The sequence below is a fragment of the Pteropus alecto genome, unplaced genomic scaffold (assembly GCF_000325575.1).
Source record: "Pteropus alecto unplaced genomic scaffold, ASM32557v1 scaffold95, whole genome shotgun sequence".
Lineage (NCBI taxonomy): Eukaryota > Metazoa > Chordata > Mammalia > Chiroptera > Pteropodidae > Pteropus > Pteropus alecto.
In genome coordinates, this window is record NW_006441071.1 from 21,866,857 (window position 1) to 21,881,829 (window position 14,973).

Here is a 14,973-nt window from a genome sequence, read left to right on the forward strand (position 1 = left end):
ACTGTTAGAATAGGGATGTTTCGGACCATGATAGTCTGTGAAGTAATTATATTAGTTACCCAAGAAGATCTTGCTAATTAGATAGATGGAAAAGACAGCAGATGCTTGGGAAACTTTTAAAATATGTGTATAATCCTGGGGAATGTGGCGGGGAAAGCTGCAACACTAGTGTTGAATTTAATTGTGTTAACATTATTCCTTTCATTAGTGGATGAAAAAAAAAATGTGACTTGGGTTATAGGAGCCATGTTCCAGTTTACCCTGAATATACCATTATAAGAGTTAGTACAGACAGTTACTATAGAGAAAGTTTATTGTCCATATTCTATAAACGAATATGTGCCACTATGTTTAGATAGCCATGCTTTTCTGAATTATTATTTTTCTCTGACAGAAGAAATTCTGTAAGATGCTATTAAAGCAAATTGCTTAGTTAGAGTCTTGAAAGGATTCGACATTTTTTTATTTATAAGAAAAACACTTGCAATTATGCTTGCTAGTGTAGGATAAAAATTACTTTGTTTTCTTGCTCATTGTACTTCAGGGTATGGAGAGAATCTCAACAGGTTGAAGAGGCAATCTGCTCTGTAGGTTCCTTTATTGAGTAGCTAATCAAATGCATTATGGAATCCTTCATCTTTTCTGAAGCATCTACTATTTGCCACAGTAGTAGTTCTAGATATATTATTGCCCTGTTCAAGCAAAACATTTCATTTTTTTTGCATGAAACTTTGTATATTTTGTACTAGCTATACATCTGCAAGTGGACAACGAAAGCAAAGATGTCAAGTAGATTCAGACAATTATTTTTACTCGGTCTAGAAGAAACAATATTAAAGTATACTTTTTAGTAGCTATCTGAATTGATTTTGTTGATTGTCTGAGGTGAAATTGTTTTTGCTTTGCAGTATAAATAGATTTATTTATTTTTCCTGTGGCTATATCACAGTAATAGCATGTATCACACTCTTTATTACTATGGGGTTTTTGTCTTAAGAAATTTTTTGCTTTTAAATTTTTATTTCAAACGCAAAAATGATTTTGTTTTGCTTTTTTTTTTTTTTAATTTTAAGGGGCAATAGGTCTAGAGCCTCAATTTTGCTCTAATTTGCTCTTTTAAAACTAGGCTTATTGCCTGATACCTATAAACATCTCTTTTCAAAATGAATTTTCTGTGTTCATTTAATAAAGTTTAACTCAATAATAGCAGAATTGTAAAGAACTCAAAGTATAAATTTAATAACATATTTCCCTTGATGTTTTCCAAGGTCTCTTATTTCTTTCATAACTGTTATCATAATCTCTAGTTGTATTGTTTGTCTCATTTGTCTGTGTATTATCTATGTGCTCCAACTTGAATATAAACTTTGTGAAGACCAGACCATGTGTTTTCCTATTCCCTGATATAGAATCAGCATCTAAAAAGTATTTAATCAGTATTGGTTGGAAAACTAAAAACAAACTAATAAAACGCAAGTGGATAAATAAAATGTTTTGACAGTTAACAGATGTAGAAAAACTAATATAACTGCCATTCCTCTAGCTATTATGGGATAAAGTTATTATGCAGTAGATATATGTTTCTTCAGAAAGATTTATAGGTAACTGTGACAAATATACATTAATAATTATATCTCATGCATAAGATTGAAAATTTTCTGGCTATTCATGTGAATGAAGAAGCCATCTTAAACTTCCGTATCAGTCAAGCCTTCATATGCCTCCAGTCTCAGTGGACATCTGAGTACATCTGCATGAGAGGCCTAGTGAGAACCACCCAGATGAGCCTTATTAACCCATAGAATTGTGAGCTGTAATAATTATTGTTTCGTAGTTGGTTCATACTAAATTGGAAAAAGAAAAGGTTTATAATGTAAACTTTATTGGTACTGAGGAATTTTTCTCTTTCTAGGCAGCACACTTTGGTTTGGATCCACTATATATACTAGATTTATTCTTTGATTATATAAAAACATAAAGACTAGAGTATACCTGAAGAATTCATGTTACTGGGAAAAAGAAAAGATTTGTGTGTGTCAAAGCAGGCTAGTGTGTTGACAGGAAAGCAAAACTGAATTCAGATTTTGTTTGCAACTAATTGTGACTGACTGTGAGAGTTTTGGCCAGCCTATCTCTTCTGATATGATTGCTTAATTTTAAGGATAAGAACTTTGACACGCTGAAAATATTCCCTCCTTTTAGAGTTTGTATTACAATTATTATAAGTTTCTTCTAGGAATAAATGTGTTTGAGAACCTTCAGAATATTCAAAGTTGAGTCAGTAATAAATGTGTTTGAGAACCTTCAGAACATTCAAAGTTGAGTCACTAATTTCAGATCCAGAGAGAAACAAAAGTCTGAAAAGACTATTTGAAAGTCCACATCCCATTCATTTTCATGTGTAATTTCAGCATACCAACAAATCCCTTTTGTCCTTTAAGGGTATCTACTTTAGTGCCTTTCTTTTGAGACAAAAATTAGGAGAACCATTGTTAATGACCATATTTCTCTTGCTTTATATGTTAAATTTATACGAAGTTGTGTCTATTAGGATAGTTAAAGGAGTTTTTATTCTAGTAGGGGATGAGCTATCTTATAGTTCTGGACATCACTTGAATATGCACATTTTGCTGTTATGAGGATTTGATTCCCTCTTCCTTTTCTATCCTCTTCTTTCTATGTGAGTTACATTTGTGATTTGATATTGGTTAAAATGTTTTAGGGGAGTATCTAATCTCTGGGAGTTTGAGGGTTTTACTTAAGGAGATTAAAGTGGCTTTTACTGTTAAGAAGTTCTGTAGGGTCGTTGAAAGAGACAAAACCTTCAATAAAAATTCAAGATAAAATGTGATAGGACTTGGAAAGCAAACCAACATGTATTATTGTCCATTTGCTTGTCTGTCCATTTATCCTTTGTCCATCCATGCACCCCACTGTCCCTCTGTTTGCCCATTCATCCATCTATTTAAGAGATAATGATTATGTTGTTGAAACCTGATTACAGAACAACTGAGGGTTTGGGAGGATCTTACATAAGTATATATCTGTCCTTCATTATATTTTCAAGAATGGATTTTTTTTCCTCACCTGAAAAATAGCTACCTCTGCCATTATGTTTTGTAAGAACATTGCCATTCATGAAGTAATATAAATAAAGGAACATTGACACATCAGTAAGGCTGAATTCAAATATTTTCCATTGATATTCAAATTCTTTCTCGGTGACATTAAGCATCTTCAATATTAGGGGGAAAAAAGTTTTCTATTATTTTTTTCTCAAAATTTCTTTTGTGACTTTGAAAAAGTAAAATTAATGGAGCAATTGAGTTCCAAAGCCATTTGGTTATGTTTTTCCAAATTATACTGCATCCTACTCATTTTAAAGAAAGGGAAGTATCCTCTAATCTACTAGTTTTTCTTTTTGACACCAGAGTGGAAAAAAAAGAGGCGAGAGGAGTCTCTGAGCCAGATTTATGCATATGGTCGACCAAGAGAGTGAAGAGTCTTACTCAAGCAGAATTTTATAAACAATTTAAACAAAGAAATTACATTTTGGAAAAGGATAAAGTTTGCTTCTTGCTAATGTTCATATAATTATTAAATAATGTAGCTCACTTGCTTCTAAAATTCATTTTCATGAGCTCCAATGTTAAAAATACATCTCGGTTGCTTCTAAAATTCATTTTCATGAGCTCAGTGTAGGAATTGTTTCTTCGCTTTATAGGCACTTAAGGAAAACATTTTAATTGAGATCATCCCTAAGCAAACACAATTTACTAATTTACTAATTGCACAATTTGGGCAAAGAGTAGTATATCACTGTTAGTTAGTTCTTGATTCATAGTCATCTAGAAGGAAAGTCATTTGGTAAAACCAAGTTTCTCCTCAACATGGAAGTATTTACTTCATGACCTAGAAGATAAGACAATATGGAAAAAGCCATTGACCAAAATCAGAAAAGAGTTGAGAAGTGTTCACTTCTGCCATGTTCTGTGTTGTTCCGAAGGAAACAGACCTGCACCCCTGAGCTCCTTTCCAGCCAGGAGAATTTGTCCACCACGTCTGTAAGGGGATAATAGCTCATCTGTTACTATGTTGTATCTCTTCTGATTTATTCTGCCAGTATTTCTTCAACGTTCTCAGTGGCACATTAGGATAATCAGCAGCCCCAAATGAACATCTTCTTATACAATTTTTTGTGAAGGCTTCAGTCCTTGCACTTTGTTATTTCCTGAACCTTTACATTGGCTAATTTGAAAAAGCGGGTGCTCAATTATGAGCCAATGTGCAGAAGAAAAAGATTTCTAGATCTTATTTAAACCTTTTCTATTACCTGCATTACATGTCTAAATATGTATATTATCTCCTTCTGCATTTTATCTCAGGATTTACTTCTGCCTTCTCTCTTAAACAAATATCAATTCTCGAGTTATTGAGTACTTTTACTATGAACTCTAGAGGTTATAAAGATACATAATACAGACTCCATTACCACAAGCGGCTTGTAATTTCGTTGGAAAGATAAAACCCACATATATCCAGAGATTGCTGAAATGAATGCTGGGTGGGCTGAGCAGAAAAACACTGGGCTTCCATGAAGGGAAGGTCTGAATAAATATGGAGGAATCTTTGAATTTGCTTTAGAATCATACATTTGATACATTTTGGTGTCCTCACTGCCCTTCTTTCCCAATCATACAGCTAGCTCTTCTCTTTTAAATAAGCTGCTTCGACTTGACACACCAATTTTCTCCTTTCTGGTTTGGCTTACTTCCCTCAGAAAGATAATCTTTTCTATTAGTTAGCTTTTGCTATATAACAAACACCCTCACAAATCTATGGCTTGAAACAACAGCTATTTATTAGATTTATGGTTCTGCACGTCTGCAGTCTGGACTGAGCTCAGCTGACAGTTATCTGGTTTCTTATGGGTTCACTAATGCATCTATGAGTTGTTATGAGTCAGCTAGGGGCTAGCTAGTAGGGCATGGTTTCAGCTGGGACAGCTTATATCTGTCCTGTGTGGTCTCTCATCTTCTAGCAGGCTACCTTGGCTTATTCACAGAGCAACCTGGAAGGATTACAAGAGACAGTGTGTGGAAGGCTTGGAACTGGGCCACTGTCACTTCTGCTACATTCTTTTGGCCAAAGCAAGTCAACCCAGCCCAGAATCAAAGGGTGAAGAAATAACCTCATTGCTTGATGAAAATAATTGCAAGTGCTATAGGTACAAGGAGCAGTGGAGAATTGTGCCTATTTTTGCTATTAAACACGTTTTATAGTAACCTTGAATTTTGCTAAGACCATCAGATTTACATACTATGTTACTGTCCTCAGAAATTGTTTTTTTAAACTTTGAGGGAACAAATAGTACCAGATAATGTAAGTTCATTGCCAGATTATAGAGTGGCTCAGAAACCAAAATGTTAGCACTTTATAGATATCAAAAAGATTTGCGGTGGGAAGTAGTATGATGCCAAAATTTTAGGAAGAATTCAGTTGTGGATTTGTGTAGAAAGAGCTTTAGCTTTACATGTCCAATTGCTATAGGGTACTCATATTTGAATGTTACTTCAACTTTCATATTTCTAAAACTGAACTCAATATATTCATTCTCCAACCATATTTTCTCTTCTTCCTTTGTTTCTTTTCTCAGTAAGCAAGCCTGTAGTCTAAGCCAGATATTTGATCATTTTTGATTTCCCCCGTCTCTCAACATTCTCATTTATTGTCACTGACAACAGATATTTAGAATGCCTGCTATGTATCAAATACTGTACTTTCTAATGTTCCCACTAATCCAGACCATCATTATGTCATGATCATTTGAGTGGTCTCCCAATTAATTGGTCTCCGTGTTCTGTAGGATCCAGAGTGACTTTTTATAACTCAATCTGTACATTCAGTCGGCATATAATTATTGAACTTCTGCTATGTATTAGATACTGTTAGATGCTGTAGATACTGTTAGATACTGTAGATAAAGTGAAGTGACTGCCTTTGTGGAATTTACAATCCAGTGTGAGAGACATATAATAAAGAGGCAAATTGATGTATAGTAGTTATGTGTGCTATGAAAAAAATATCAGAGTTAAGGGTAGACAGTGACCCAGAAGACATTTCAGACAGATTGATTAGGGAAAGGCTCTTTTGGGGGGCGATGTTTGAGTATAAGAGAAGGAGCCATGTGGTTATCTGAGGAAGAAAATTTTAGAGTAAGAATAGCAAGTATCAAGGCCTTCAGACAGGAGTGGCGTTGGATAGAAGAGAACAGTGTAGTGGAATAGAATGAGTAAGGAAGAAAGAGATAGGTCAAGAGGTCAGCGAGACAGCTTTCTAGTCAGGTCATGAAGCACTTTATAGGCTATGAAGCAAACTCAGGGTATTATTGAAAGTGCGAGAGAATGTCATTGGAGCTTGGGAATTATTGGGAGTATTTATTGAGAATAAATCTGACAACATTTACAATGATCACTTTGACGACTATATGGAAAATAGACTGTTAAGGAGTAAGAGATGCTAGTGGTTTGAATCAATGTGTAGCCATGAAGATGGTGGGAAGAGGTCAGGTTCAAGAGCTACCTTGAAGGATTTGCTGATGGATGTTTATAGAGAAGGAGGGAAGCCATAGGTGCCATATATGGGCATGGGGGAGACAGAAACCTCTGGGTTTGTGCAACTTTGTAGGAGTCAGAGCGGGAAGAGGGTTTTTCTTTGGAACTAAAGTTTAAGGTGGATTTTAGACACCCAAACCATGTCATATCTCTATCTTAAAATCCTTCAGTGATTTTGCATTGAATTATGAGAAAGCTCAAACTTAAAAAAAAAAAAAGAGGCTTATAAGAACATTTATAGTCTTGCCCATGCTTACCTCTCCAGTCATATCTTTCCATTTTTCTCACCGCTCACCACCTCTCTCATCTTGTTCCTCCAGCTGTAGTGAGTTTTAGTTCCTTTTGCACTCCAGTCTCTCTATGATTATTCTATGCCCTTACCAAAAACAAACACATCCTGTTCATCGTCCCCTGCTTGCTTGCCCTTTGGCTTATCAACTCATATTTGGGGGCTCAATTTCAATGTCCTTTTTCTCTATGAAGTGCTCTCAACCTTCCCACACTTTCCCCTAACTAGGTTCCATGTTCCCACAGTATCCTGAGAACCTTCATTGGAACATTTAACATGTGTTTTTGTAAAATTCCTTGTTTGTCATACTGACGAGACTTCAGGGACTTGAGCATAGGGACAATGTCATGGCCAGTATTGTGACCAGAATGCAGCAAGTTCTTGATAAAAAAAATTTTTTTGAAGGAAAGGGAGATAGCTTCGAAGCATAAGTTAGATTAGAAAGGTTAAAAGTAGTGGATCAGGGTCAATGGCTTGAACTGCAAGCCATTGAAGGAATGTGGTAGTTTCAGACCCAGATTTCCAAAACCTGACTCACTTTTTGGACCTGAGGTATTTGAGAATGCAGTGCAGTGGGCTATACATGTGAAGTTTGATCTTAGCATCACAGATATGTCCAGTAAGTTTTAGAGACCCTGGTTACTCTTTACAACAGGCCAGGTAAGATAGCTGAGACCAGTTCTCCAGACACTAAGATAAGACATGTAGAAGACAAGATTTGTTTGTTGGCTTTTTTTTTTTTTTTTTTTTTGCTTTGTTAAATATTTTTTTGGACTGGAAGCCTCCAATTCAAGATGTGTAGGTTTGGAAAGATTCAAAGAGGATCACAGAATTTTTAAATAAGAGAAATGTTGTCCACTTAACTAAATTCATAGAGCACCCAGTTATCATTTGGCTGCTCTGCCTCAATTTCTTTTTTTTAAGACTATTTTTTAGAGAAGTTTTAGCTTCACAGCAAAATTGAGAGGAAGGTACAGAGATTTCTCATCTACCTCTGGCCCTCACCCATGCATAACCAACCTCATTATCAGTATCTCCCATTGATACCGATAGAGCAATACGTTTATTGTAGTTGATAAACCTATATTGACACATCATACACCCAAAGTCCATAGTTTACCTTACAGTTCACTCTGTGGGTTTGGGCAAATGTATAACGACATATGTCCATTGTTATAGTACCATACAGAGTGTTTTCTCTGCCCTCAAAATTCTCTATGCTCTGCCTTTTTATGCCCCCATCTCCAGTCCTTGGCAACCACTGAACTTTTTACTTTCTCCGTAGTTTTTCCTTTTCCAAAATGTCATATAGTTGGAAATAATGCAGTATATAGCCTTTTCAGATTGGCTTCTTTTACTTCATAATATGCATTTAAGTTTCTCATGTCTTTTCATGACTTGATAGCTCATTTATTTTTAGTGCTGAGTAATATTCCATTGTCTGGATGTACCACGGTTTATCTAGTCACCTACTGAAAGACATCTTGATTGCTTCCAAGTTTTAGCAGTTATGAATAAAGCAGCTATACACATTAATTTGTAGGTTTTTGTGTGGGCATAAATTTTCAACTCATTTGGATAAATGCCAAGGAGCGCAATTGCTGGATCATATGGTAAGAGCATTTTTGGTTTTGTAAGAAATCACTAAAATGTCTTCCCAAGTGGCTGTATTGTTTTAAATTCACACCAGCAGTGAATTAAAGTTCCTGTTGCTCTATATCTTTGCCAACCTTTGGTGGTGCCAGTGTTCTAGATTTTGGCAATTCTAGTATCTCGATTTAATTTCTATTTTGATGATGACATATGATGTGGAGCATTTTTTATATGCTTACTTGCCATCTGTGTATCTTTTTTGATGAGGTGTCTATTAAGGTCTTTGGCCAATTTTTTAATCAGGTCGTTTGTCTTGAGTTTGAGTCTTTGTATATTTTGATCAACAGTTCTTTATCAGATGTGACTTTTGCAATTTTTTCTCCCAGTCTGTGGCTTATCTTCTCATTCTCTTGACATTGTGTTTCACAAAGCAGAAATTTTTAATTTTAATGAAATCCAGGTTTCAGTTTTTTCGTGTAGCGTGGCTTTGATGTTCTATCTAAAAAGTCATCGCCATACCCTGGGCCATATAGGTTTTATCCTATATTATCTTCCAAGAGTTTTAGTTTTGCATTTTATGTTTAGGTCTATGATCCATTTTGAGGTAATTTTTGTGAAAGGTGTGAGGTCTGTGTCTAGATTTATTATTATTATTTTGCATGTGGCTGTCCAGTTGTTCCAGCACCATTCGTTGAAAAGACTTTCTTTGTCTTTTCTTTGGTTCATTATATTACCTTAGCTCCTTTGTCAAAAATCAGTTGACTATACTGCCTCAATATCTTGATCCTCAATTTTGAGTAGAATATTAGGAAGTAGGTTTATTCTCATTTTCCTCTGTATAGGCATATTTTGTACACCACAGTCTGTCTTTTCCTAACATCTATTTCTGATGTTTCTTTGGTATTATGTGGGACAATCTTAAAATTTTGTAACTGAGAAATGATCCTCTGTCAAAATTGTAGTAGATGTGAACCACAGTTCTAGCAGAGTTGAAATGCTGGTATAAATGTGTGGAATAAAATGTGATGACTCATAGGAGGCCATTTCACCAATGTACCATAAAATAATTGGACACTGTTCTCCCTCCTATACCCCATCCCCAGTCTCCAGCCCCAAATGTAAAATATCCAGGTTGTCTCAGCTATTCTTAGAAACGATCAATTGCCATTTTACATTTACCTAACCTACATCTTCAGACAATGAAGAAAACCCTCATCTCACTATTTTGTAGTAATCTATCTCTCTTTAAAAAAACAAAAAAAAAACAAAAAAAAAAAAACCAGGGTCTTCTCTGGTAAACTATTAAGAATGCCGATGCCCAGGAATGTATTCTTAACAACACCATGATCATAATAGCAGTGCCAACTTCTTGTATACTTATATTCCTTTATCTTCTTTAATATGCATAGCAATCCTCTGTAGTCAAACTACAGACAGATCAGCTTTCAAGAACTTAGGTAACTTGACAAAGTCATGCAGCTAGAACATAGCAGAGGTAGAATTTAACCTTTCCTCTCTGTCTGATTCTCCTTGCTAGCATCCTTAGCTGCTATGCTGAGTTTGGTGTTGAAACATACTGGGTTTCCTCAGAATTTCTGGAAAATTCACAAATTGAATAATCATCCTTGAATAATGGAACATTGGATCTATTTTGGCAAGGCGTATCTTTTTGTTTGTTTGGTTTTTGCATACGTTGATAAAAAGGATAAGAAGTTCCTCAAATTGGCCCATAAATATAATAGTAAATGTTAGAATGTTAGAACTTCCCTAGCTTAATTTAGATTTTCAAAAATCTGTGAAAGAATCTCTACTTTTGTATCCCAAAGACAGCCCATCAGCTTATAGCCTCACAAAAGTTCAAAGTCCAATTTCTTTAGCCTTGAAAAAGATTAAAGAAAGATCTTCTGACAAATGCAAGAGGAAGTAAAATTGTCTGAAACTGTGAAGGGGAGAGAGAACTAAGCCTAGATACTTCCCAGAAGTTCCCAAATATTGAAGAGCAGATGTCAGACCCATTGGAAGAGATGACTTCATCAGAAATGGAGCAAGACTAACAATGGAGTGAGCTGTTTCCAGTGGTATGCTGGATCCGCCTTCTAACAGCTCATGAAAGCTTATTGTTACACATTCCTGAATTTTGTGAGCGTGGTAGTTTAAAACTGGCCATGAGTATTTACACCATGGAAATTAGCAAACACTGTAAATAAGGGATTTCTTTTTAAAGAACTGGTTTACCAACACATCATTGGCTAGTTAGTATAGAAGTAAGCTCCCTGTCATTGAAACTTTTCAAATAGAAACTCGGTGATTTCCTAAAAGATGTGTTGCAATAAATGGAATAAGGAAAAATTAGAAGGTATCTAAAGTCTTATCCAAGAGTATTCCACCTTATCACTTGAATGCACTGATAATAGTGGTAAAGCCAGTGAAATTTCTGTTATTTGAATTTTTTTTACTGGTGTGTATTGTCCAACATCCACCCCTTATCTATTCCTTATCTGAATTTGCATGTATTTTGCCCTCCTTTAAGCCCTTTCTGTTTCAACTTTTAACAGAAGAGTTTCTATAGCTGTATGGTCTGGGGTCAGACTGCTTGACTTTGAATCCTAATTTGACTGTTGACCAGCTGTTTGTACTCTGGAAGGTTACCTAGGTTGATTAAGTCTCATTTTCTTTTTTTAAATTAAATATTGGTTAATAACATTAAATACATTTCAGGTATACAACCTATAATATAACATCTGTATTCTCCATCATGTGCCTACCACCTGCAAAAAAGCAACAAACAAAACAACAAACAAAAAATTTATTTCTTTATCTGTTAAAAGCAAATGATAAAAATACATCTCTCAAATACTTCTGAATCTTAAATGAAGCTAGTCTATATAAAGTTATTAGTACAATGCTTAGCCATGGTAAAGATGTCAGTTATATTTCCACTTAAGGGAGTATCAATTCTATTTTTTAAAATTCCTTCGACTTCTGAACTCCAAATTTTACAAAGAATTTCAAGTAAATATACACTTTACTAAGTTGACTAAATTATTCCTGAATCTATCTGTAAAACGTATTTTTCATGTATTTAATTCTGCTTTCTTATTAACATTGCTGATAGAGATGCAGTCTTATGAGCCACTGTATTAATAACAGTGAACAACATATGTTTTCAATATTAGCAGGCTATTGGTAGCATATAAATTGCCAGTTCATCAGAGACCCTCAGAACTTGGAGAAGTTTAAAAAGAATGATATTGAGGGTTCCCTTCCAGTCTAAAGAAATTGATGGTGATAATATAACAAAGGTGTTTATTTGGGGTGTAAACTGTTCTTTCATTGAGCAAACAGTGATGTGTTTATGAAGACTCGAGAAGTGGACACACCCTGAATAGTTTATAAGCGGAATAGCTCATAACCTTGGTATGGAAAAGCACAATCTCTCTAAAATTCCATTACTGAAAAAAATACAAGCTTTTATAGATTAGGAAGTGGGAGGCCTAGGTGGTATCCATCATTTCTGCAGGTATTTTCCATTTTATGTCCCCTCTCAATACTTAGTCATCTAACACAGACCATCGTTGAAATACAGTACATCATTCAGAACTGAAGGTACATACATTTACTATAAATATTTATCTTGTCTAAACTGTGAACATATGTGTTTTTCATCAGCTTCAAAGGTGATGGAAGTTTCTGGCAAGCCCCTTCTATGAATACGAGTGTATGGACTATGTACGTGGTAACACAATTCCAGAAACTAGTCTTCAGTCACAGCTCTGGCAGAGATCTTTTCAACATGGTTGACTGTGTATGAGGAAATTATGGCTAATGTGTGTTCCCTTTGCCAATGGGTGATGCCATTATAGAGATTCCTGTTGAGTAAATAGAGCCCAGTTTATAGACCACTTCAGTCAGGCAATTGAGGAAATAATTAATCCATTCTCCTTTTTGGTCAGTGTTGACTGACATCAGTATTTTCCATAGTCTTTGCTTCTTGCATACATTGGGTTTATGAAACAACTATACTAAAATCATCTTTGAAACCTAGACCACTTGAAATATGTATTAAAAATCTAAGATTTATATTCAGGATTTAAGGTTGTGATTAAAGGGTCCTCTGACCTTATTATTCATTTGCAAAAAAAAAAAAAGCTCAGGTTCTGAATATCTTATTTTTCCTTTGGTCTTTTGGTTACTCACCACATTAGATTATCAAAATGAAAGTATCACTCGGATATCAACCCCTCCTTCCTCTTTTACCAATACCATGTTGGCAAATGAAAAGAAAAAGAAAAAGGTGGTGTAGATATATTTAATGGTAAAGTCAGATTCACCAGAAGCAAAAGTGGAAGGAAGAAACCTAATTGCTCTACTTTTAACACATATGTTTTCCATAGATGGCTGGTTTTCTTCAATATTCATAATTACAATTTCAGGCAGCATCTCTTTACTCCAGGACAGCTATCCCATTTGTGGGTTACCCATTTCCTATGCATTTCCTTCCTCCAGCCCACCTCTTGGCCACATTAATATTACTTCATGTCACAAACGATATCACAGGTGGCCAGAGCAGGTTTGGAAATAGAAAAAATGAAATAGAAACCTGTCAAGGTTGCTTTGTGTTAAATTAAAGTACTTAGTGAGGAGAGGCCTGAATTCTCAGCCAGAGTCATACTTCTGAAAAATGTGGACATTTTGGGAATCTACACTATTTCTTTTGTGATTATCTCCATTAACCAGGCATTAGCTGGCTAGATATTTCTAATGAGGTTGCAGCAGTAAGCATAATGGCAGTTATGAAGTTGGACATAAAGTTGAAGATATGCCCTCATTTCTAGCATATAATCAATCAGCCAATACTGACTGAAATCCTAGTTTAAATCCTACTTGGTTTAATGCGTAGTCTTCTAAGGAATTACAATCAAGAAGACAAAATTCACACACAGGATTCAATAGTCATCAACTGTTTAGGAGAATTCAGTGAGTAGGGATTGGATTGTGTAGAATAGTGTGTGTGTTTGTGTGTGCGCATACTCCTAGGTTCAAGGAAGGGGATGAGATAGTTGAGAAGGTTTTGTGGGAGGAGATAGGGCCTAAACTGTGCCTGGAAAATTGGGGAGAGGCGGTGAGAGTAGAATTTGGATCAGTCTAGTAGTAGGGTGAATGTATGTAGGGCCTCAAGTGCCAGAAGGAAGTCAGAAAGGTGAGAAAAAGATGCAAATGTTCATAAAGTATATAAGTCCCTATTGTCTATAAAATTGATATTACATGTGAAAAATGGATATACTCTATAAGAATGAGTCCTTGAAACTACTCAAGTATGTTTATAACATTCAGCAAAGGCAGTCTCATTTGGAAAAAAAATTAATGAATTCATGTCGCAGTGGCAATTAGAGGTACCTGTCACTAGTTAGCATTTGATTTTGAAGGATGAAGTTTGGAAAGAGATGAGCTTCCATTTAGATTATACTTCATATGAAAGCCAAGTCATTACTACAAAGCCCTGGATGATCTGACCTCTCCTTCCCTTTTAATTTGCTGCCTTCCATGCCATTCTCTCCCTCATTTACTAAACCTCAGCAATATCCCACCTTCTTCTCTTTCTTCAGTGTGCTAAGTTGTTTTCCACCTTAAAGACCTCGTATTTGCTGTAGTTTGCTGTGTCCTCTACCAAGTCACCGATCTCTAGGCTCCTGGGCAGACCAGCTCTTTCTCATCAGCTATGTCTCAGCTCATACTTCACTTTCGCAGAGACTGGGGTCTTTTTCTGATCATCCTACCTAAAGAAGGATTAACCATCCTATCAACATTAACCATCCTGTCACCCTCTTTAATTCCTTTAAAACATAAGGAGTTCTCTGAATGGTCTTGTTTGTTAGTTTGTTTGTGTCTCCCCTGTAGAGGGGTCCTTAGGACAGGGACCTCATCTGCCTGTTCACTGCCATGTAGTAGGTGCTCAATAAAGTATGTGTTTGATGAATCAATGGCCGTTGGGTCTCCATTATGCTTAGAGCATACAAAGCTTGTGTCCAAAGTACTGAATTGTTACGAAGCAGGAAGAAAATAGTGAATGATGAAAGACCTAGGGTGGCTTGTGTTGCTATGGTATTATGTTACAGTACATCTCTTTTCCTTTGTTCCTCTGCTAAGTCTTAAGAAGCTGAAAAGCAATACCACTCAGAGGGATATTTCAAAGAGATGAACTTTGAAGGAATAATTGTGTGGGTTAGGTGAATGCTAGTAAATTATATCAGGAAGAGCTGCTGATGAATTTATTTCTTGATACGTTTGTATGTTGTAGCCATTGTAGAATGAAATTATAGCACATAATGAGCTAAGGTTTCTGCTGCCCACCCCTTGAAGCCCTCATACACATTTTCCTGTGTATGTCACCTTTCTAGACTTTGCATTATTCTTCTTTCCTATCTCAAAAAAATGCCTAATGAGTGTCTACCCCCTGCAAACTGTAGTACAACAGCC

The 14,973-nt window shown here is 35.6% G+C and overlaps 1 protein-coding gene across 4 annotated transcripts in view; it reads left to right on the plus strand.

Moving 5' to 3' along the window:
* Positions 1-14,973, plus strand: part of PCSK5 (proprotein convertase subtilisin/kexin type 5) — a 404,343-nt gene that overhangs the window by 101,300 nt on the left and 288,070 nt on the right. The gene's annotated exons all lie outside the window — the stretch shown is intronic.